Raw genomic sequence first — 7,500 nt, forward strand, 5'->3', positions numbered from 1 at the left:
CACTGTTCACATGAAACCCTTCTCCGCGTCAGTCCTCCAGGATCCCTCTGGAGTATTTGCTACTACCACCAAGATCTGCACCGACGGCGGCTCCGGGCAGGCTCACGCCCACAACCCTTCTACGCTCACCGTCGCGACCCCCCTACTCGTCGGGGCCTCAGCGCCGTCGCTCTCTTCGAGCTGACACGGACGTTATTCGCTCTGCCGACCGACGGCCCGGTGTAGGCACGACGCTATAGCGCCTCCCATTTTAAGGGCTAGTTGCTTCGGCAGGTGAGTTGTTACACACTCCTGAGCGGATTCCGACCTCCATGGCCACCGTCCTGCTGTCTTTAGCAACCAACTCCTTTTCGTGGGATCCGAAATGTGCGTCGTTTAGGCGCCTTAACCGGGCGTTTGGTTCATCCCACAGCGCCAGTTCTGCTTACCAAAAATGGCCCACTGGGCGCTCAGATTCAAATCAATTGCCGCGGCCTCAATCAAGGAAAAAGGCCGGGCTTCTCACCCATTGAAAGTTTGAGAATAGGTTGAGGTCGTTTCGACCCCAAGGCCTCTAATCATTCGCTTTACCGGATGAAACTCCGTTTGTTCTCTTTGCGAGCACCAGCTATCCTGAGGGAAACTTCGGGGGGAACCAGCTACTAGATGGTTCGATTAGTCTTTCGCCCCTATACCCAACTCCGACGATCGATTTGCACGTCAGAATCGCTGCGGACCTCCACCAGGGTTTCCCCTGGCTTCGTCCTGGCCAGGCATAGGTCACCATCTTTCGGGTCCCAACGTGTGCGCTCTGGGTTCGTCCGGCCGACTCGACCAAACCCTTTTAAGGGGGAAAGATCTCGCGAGCATTCGGACGCCCTGGGGTTGCGCCCGCTCTGTTCGAGACGGGATCACCCCTCGCGGATGCACCCTCATCGGGGCCGCTTCACTTTCATTGCGCCTCGCGAGTTTAGTTTGATAATTTCTCGACGACTTGCGCACATGTTAGACTCCTTGGTCCGTGTTTCAAGACGGGTCGGGTGGGACCCGACTTCTACTCTCCGCTCTGGGCCTCCACAGGTTGAGCACCGCAACTTTTTCTCTTTTACAAAAAAAAGCTACGACACCTCCCGGGAGGAGACAGGTCACGACCGGGCAGTACTGTTGGGAAACGCCGCGCTCGTCATCACGGCACCCGCAAAGGTAACCACGAAACTCGCTAACGGACGCCCCGTGTAACAGACACCCAGTCGGTCGCGGAGTCCTACTAGGCCCCCCACTTGCGGACCTTGGCGTGGCTATTGCGATCGCAGAACGACTTATGCAAGAGAGCCGCCAATTCAGGCAGTCTCCACGCAGCGTTAAGGGCATACAACCAAGTGCCGGGAGCGGGGACTTGTTCGACCTTCGAGGGCCCACCCGTTTAACCCCCTGAACGGTTTCACGCACTCTTGAACTCTCTCTTCAAAGTTCTTTTCAACTTTCCCTCGCGGTACTTGTTCGCTATCGGTCTCGTGGCGATATTTAGCCTTAGAAGGAGTTTACCTCCCGCTTAGGGCTGCACGCTCAAGCAACCCGACTCTTGGGAAGGGATCCGATGCACGGTCTCGGCTCGTCTTATCTACGGGCCTGACACCCTCTGTGGGTTGCTCGCCCCGTTCATGGAGACTTGGACGATAGATACCGGACAGACGCGCACGATCCTCCCGAACACCACATTCCTCGGCACCCGCTCAACCGGGCGCGAGGTTCGGTGCTGGGCTCATCCCTGTTCGCTCGCCGCTACTAAGGGAATCCTTGTTAGTTTCTTTTCCTCCGCTTACTGATATGCTTAAGTTCAGCGGGTAGTCTCATCTAAACTGAGGTCAGAATGAATTGTTTGTTTTCAAAAGGAGACAACACTTTATCTAGCTCGACAGACTTTGGCGTTTTAAAGCCGGGAAAGATTGAATAATTGCCGGTTCAAATTTTTTTTTTCGAAATAAAGCGAGTCTCTCGTTATTCGCAAAAATTAATTTACGAAAAGTGACAGGGCGTCCTGCGGCTTTTTGTATTGAAACAACGCGTCATGCGCGAACCAAGCTTGCATAACGAGCGGTTAGAGTGAGTGATAATTCGCGGTGGTCGACACTTCGACACGCCCGGCGCACACACACAACTAAACTCGCGTTGAAGCGGTATATCGCGCACACGCAGCCGACACCTTGTTCGAGAAGATGTGTTTATTTCTAAATTTTTTTTGAGTTGGCTCAAAAATTTCCCATCTGTTTTGCCATCGAAAAAGGTTTCTTTTGAATAGAGAGGAAAAAAACAAAACAGGGCGAACCTTCTTTTATTTTTCCCCCTTTTTTGTATTTGAGGCATCGCGGACACTTAAGTCGCGCGGCACCCAGACGTTAGAGATTCGGGAGCTTTTATGCGGTCAGGCCGGGTGAAAAATAAATCTCGCCGCGACCCAACATGCAAAACCAAGACTGAAAAAATCTCTGTTCGTTCATCATTCGACCGACCCTCAGTCAGATGTGGCCCGAGCGAGAAGCTGGGCCGCCATTTACGTTCAAGATTTCGATGCTCCATGTGTTCTGCAGTTCGCATGGATTAGCGCACTTTGCTGCGCTCTTCATCGATCCACGAGCCTAGTGATCCACCGTTCAGGGTCGTATATAAAACGACATATTCGTTTTCTTCTCTCTTTTTCTCCAACCCGCCCAAGCAAATGAATGCGAGGGCGGAGAAAGAAAGCCAGAAAGAAAATGTTCCGATAAACACTCGTACTAGAATTTGGGTTTAGTGTGTTATTGTGATTTTGAATTCTTCCTACTTCATCGAGAGGGCGAAGGGCAAGCTTAAAAAACATTCGGTTTTCAACGGCATAGTGTCGGGCTTTGGAGTGTTAGTCTATACGACGCACACGCACGCAACCACGAGTATCTACGCCCGAAAAGAACGTCCAGAGTAAAGTCTCACACTTTCGTCCCCCACCGAGAATCAAAAAATCCCGAAGACGAAGAGAGAAACAAAAAAAAACAATTTCGATTGGGCGTATCCGCTTTAAACCACCGCGCATCAGAGCGCCTGATACCCGTTCAAAATCTTGATGTTTTTTTTTCCGACTCTCCATCCACCGAGTTTTTATTTTTCAAAGTGTTTGATTTAGGGACTAAGACTTTATAAAATCTCCTTTATTGTTCCTTCGGTACTCGCGGCCCAGGTTGGCTATCGTATTCTTCACTCTACTAACGTCAACACTGTGAGCGCCGCTAAAGGTCGAATGAATCTATAGAGACATTCACCATCGAAGCAGGAAGAATTTGCTCACGGCCATAGACCAAATCGAAAGACTTTGTGTTTTTTTTTGAGCCGAGAGGAAAGAAAAATCAATTTGAAAAGGCGAATCCGCTTTAAACCACCGCGCATCAGAGCGCCTGATACCCGTTCAAAATAAATGATTTTCTTCCGTCAACCCACACATAGTTCATACGATGTCTTACGCCGAAAGACTTTTGATGGGGTTTTTTTTGTTTTGCAACTTTTAGTTGTTTCGTGCTCAACCAAAGCCATATGCGCAAAACATTTGTCTTGTTCGTTTATGATCCTTCCGCAGGTTCACCTACGGAAACCTTGTTACGACTTTTACTTCCTCTAAAGGATCAAGTTCGACCATCTTTCAGTCTCGCCGTTGGTAGGCACCGCACGGGCAGAGATTGCTCCCCACTCGACGGCACCCCGACAAGCCCGTCCGAAGGCCTCACTAAATCATTCAATCGGTAGTAGCGACGGGCGGTGTGTACAAAGGGCAGGGACGTAATCGACGCGGGCTAGTGACCCGCGCCTACTAGGGATTCCTGGTTCATGGGGATCATTGCAGTCCCCAATCCCAACCACGAAGGAGGTTCAGCGGTTACCCGGTCCTTTCGGACAGGGAGAGTGAAACACGCTGATTCCTTCAGTGTAGCGCGCGTGCGGCCCAGGACATCTAAGGGCATCACAGACCTGTTATTGCTCACTGTCACGCGGCTGGACGCCGCTTGTCCCTCTAAGAAGACTGCGTGACGGACGCGAGAGCAGAAGGTATCGCCGGGGATGACGACGACCGAATAACAATAGAGCCAGCCCCCGCGAGACATTCCCGACAAAGCCCCGCCATACCTCATCCGCCAGGCAACCAACCCGTGAAGGCCGTACACCCGACGAACAAAGCACAACGAAACCAAGCCGAGAGATTGCCTCACTAAAGGAACCAGTCCCACCGAGACCCGAATCGCCGCCACCTGATCCCGACGCCTCCGTACTCCCTTCGGTTTCAATTGATAAAACCCGTCACCTATTTAGCAGGCTAGAGTCTCGTTCGTTATCGGAATTAACCAGACAAATCGCTCCACCAACTAAGAACGGCCATGCACCACCACCCACCGAATCAAGAAAGAGCTCTCAATCTGTCAATCCTTCCAGTGTCCGGGCCTGGTGAGGTTTCCCGTGTTGAGTCAAATTAAGCCGCAGGCTCCACTCCTGGTGGTGCCCTTCCGTCAATTCCTTTAAGTTTCAGCTTTGCAACCATACTTCCCCCGGAACCCAAAGACTTTGGTTTCCCGGAAGCTGCCCGTCGAGTCATTGGAGTAACTCCGACGGATTGCTGGTTGGCATCGTTTATGGTTAGAACTAGGGCGGTATCTGATCGCCTTCGAACCTCTAACTTTCGTTCTTGATCAAGGAAAACATTCTTGGCAAATGCCTTCGCTGTTGTTCGTCTTGCGGCGGTCCAAGAATTTCACCTCTGTCGCCGCAGTACGAATGCCCCCGTCCGTCTCTATTGACCATTACCTCGGGTCCAAAAGTAAAAGACCAGCAAAATCGGACCGAGGTCCTATTCCATCATTCCATGCTGCGATATTCAGGCGTTGGGATACACCTGCTTTGAGCACTCTAATTTGTTCAAAGTAAACGTTGCCGGCCGCCCGAGACACCCGGTGAAGGGCACCCCGAACGATTGACTGGGTGGAGCGAATCGAGTCAACTACGACCAAAATTAAAAAAGAACCCGAAAGAACTTTCCAACTCTGGCCGCAGATACAACAACGACGCACCGACCACCACTCCGGCGATGTTGTCCGACCGTGAAGAGAGTCGGGCTTTGACACCCGGGCTCCCAGAGCGTGAAACGCAACACCCTTGATTCAGAGCGGCGCCGCCCGGCCGAAGACAGACATCCGACTACGAGCTTTTTAACCGCAACAACTTTAATATACGCTATTGGAGCTGGAGTTACCGCGGCTGCTGGCACCAGACTTGCCCTCCAATGGTTCCTCGTTAAAGGATTTAAAGTGTACTCATTCCAATCACGGGGCCTCGGAAGAGTCCCGTATCGTTATTTTTCGTCACTACCTCCCCGTGCCGGGAGTGGGTAATTTGCGCGCCTGCTGCCTTCCTTGGATGTGGTAGCCGTTTCTCAGGCTCCCTCTCCGGAATCGAACCCCGATTCCCCGTTACCCGTTGCAACCATGGTAGGCGCGTAACCTACCATCGACAGTTGATAAGGCAGACATTTGAAAGATACGTCGCCGGCGCGAAGGCCGTGCGATCGGCGTGAAGTTATCCAGAGTCACCAAAATTGGTACGGTGCGCGAGCCCGAAAGCCCGGCCCCGACTGGTTTTGATCTAATAAAAGCACCTCTTCTGCGAGCCCGAAAGCCCGCAGTCGAGGCTCGAGTGCATGTATTAGCTCTAGAATTACCACAGTTATCCAAGTAGGATGGAGTGGATCTAAGGAACCATAACTGATTTATTGAGCCATTCGCGGTTTCGCCGTCTAGCGGCTTGTACTTAGACATGCATGGCTTAATCTTTGAGACAAGCATATGCTACTGGCAGGATCAACCAGGTATTTCGTGTATGTTTGTTTGATATGCATCCGGCGAGTTGCGGGTTTTTATTTCGCCCACGCATCACCAAACACACACCAAATCAACACGTTTTTCGTTTTTTTTCTTTTTCTTCGGAAACTAAAATTTTTGATCGCAACGCCTGGCGTGTCACAGCGAGTCCCAGTGAAGAGAAACACCGATCCGATCCGTTTGTTGGATTTTTTTCATTTCAATTTCCAAAGTCAAAGACCATTCAACGGTCTATGAGCCCAAAGTGAATCGGATTCATTCGACCGGTCTTGATATATTCATCAACTTTTTTCCCGTATTACGGTTTTCGACGGTCATATGTGGCGTGCTGTATGCTCATAAGTCAAGCCTGCTTTACTAAGCTGACAAGCATACATCTTTTAAATTTTTGTGGGCTCAGAGTTTTATTTTTATTTTTCCACCGCCGAGGCACACTCTCGCATCACCCCGCACGACACACACACACACACACACCTCACCGCTCAACGGTCACACGAGGCAGAATTTTCCGCAAAGACTTTCGAAGAGAAAGAGAAAACTCGGAACAACCGCGGTCAGAGGCCAGCATAGAGGCATCGTATAGAAAGTCATGGGCGGAAAAAAACAAATCATTTCAAGTCGAGACAAGCAACCAGACTACCCCTATAAAAGTGCGCAATTCTTTAAGAGTTCACCGAAGAATGACCGAGATCAAGTATGCACGAAACGAACATATTCCAAGGGCAGCTGAATAAGCGATTCTGCGCCGAAGCGCGAGAAAAGCAAGCGGTACACCGATGGGGATCGTTTTTTTTATCGTGTTAGATTCGTTGTTGTCAAGCAAGGATTCTCAAAATGTTTTTTGCATTGCACCCAAGTTTCGTACTGATTACTTGTCGCAGACCGGTGACTGTCAAAAAAAAATTTTTTACGTTTTTTCTTGAGAGGTCACTGCCTACACACAACTCCGGGCGGGCCGTACACTCACAGCCGTTTGAATTCTCCCTTCGTGTGTCATGGCCATAACTGAGCGTACATCTTACCGGGCGCCGAGTTGATCTGGCTTGTTCGATGAACGTTCGGGATACGTACAATCGATATAGCTCCAACCGTAACTCGTTTGTAATTACGCCGGCCATACTCAGCGGGCGCTCAGCTCAGCTCTCGATATCTTCCGTCGAAGGGAAGTTCGTAGTAAAAGAGAGTCAGAGTCGACGCCACATTTTGCGGTCCTCGCATCTCATCCGATTTTTGAATTTTATAGATTTGCCATCACTTCCACCCAATTCTCTCGTATATTTCAATCTCTTGACTTTGTCCGACCGGGCCGTCTTCGCCCCCCTTCAACTCCGTCCATCTCCACTTCTGTGTTCCACACAACGAGCTTCCGTCAAACGGCAAAATGAAATATGCGCACGCCGCACGAAATAATTTAAAAGCGTTCTTTGGTGGCTTTTTTATTTTTATCTCTCGGCTCACACACACACACACATTTCCGCCTGAACGGTAATTTTTTTTTGATACGGTGTCAAAAAGTGAAAAGACGCGCACCATTTTCTTTTCTCTTCCGTATCGTCGCTGACGGTAAACGCTGATGGTTATGATGCCGTAAGTTTGGAAGAAAGAATCTTTCCCGTCTTGTCTTGTTACG

At 50.3% G+C, this 7,500-nt stretch overlaps 3 non-coding genes across 3 annotated transcripts in view; all 3 read right to left on the reverse strand.

Annotated features, from left to right (window-relative positions):
* Positions 1 to 1,847, reverse strand: part of LOC124338694 — a 4,575-nt gene extending 2,728 nt beyond the window's left edge. The window contains exon 1 of the ribosomal RNA XR_006917940.1: positions 1 to 1,847. This exon is cut by the window's left edge and continues 2,728 nt beyond it. This is a non-coding gene — a ribosomal RNA (large subunit ribosomal RNA).
* A 638-nt stretch (positions 1,848 to 2,485) lies between these two features.
* Positions 2,486 to 2,638, reverse strand: LOC124338710. Its single transcript, XR_006917952.1, has one exon. It is a non-coding gene; the product is annotated as a 5.8S ribosomal RNA (ribosomal RNA).
* A 928-nt stretch (positions 2,639 to 3,566) lies between these two features.
* On the reverse strand, positions 3,567 to 5,860 carry LOC124338745. The gene has a single exon (XR_006917986.1). It is a non-coding gene; the product is annotated as a small subunit ribosomal RNA (ribosomal RNA).
* Positions 5,861 to 7,500: the final 1,640 nt, after the last annotated feature.

This window comes from Daphnia pulicaria, chromosome 4 (genome assembly GCF_021234035.1).
Source record: "Daphnia pulicaria isolate SC F1-1A chromosome 4, SC_F0-13Bv2, whole genome shotgun sequence".
In the NCBI taxonomy this organism is placed as follows: Eukaryota; Metazoa; Arthropoda; class Branchiopoda; order Diplostraca; family Daphniidae; genus Daphnia; species Daphnia pulicaria.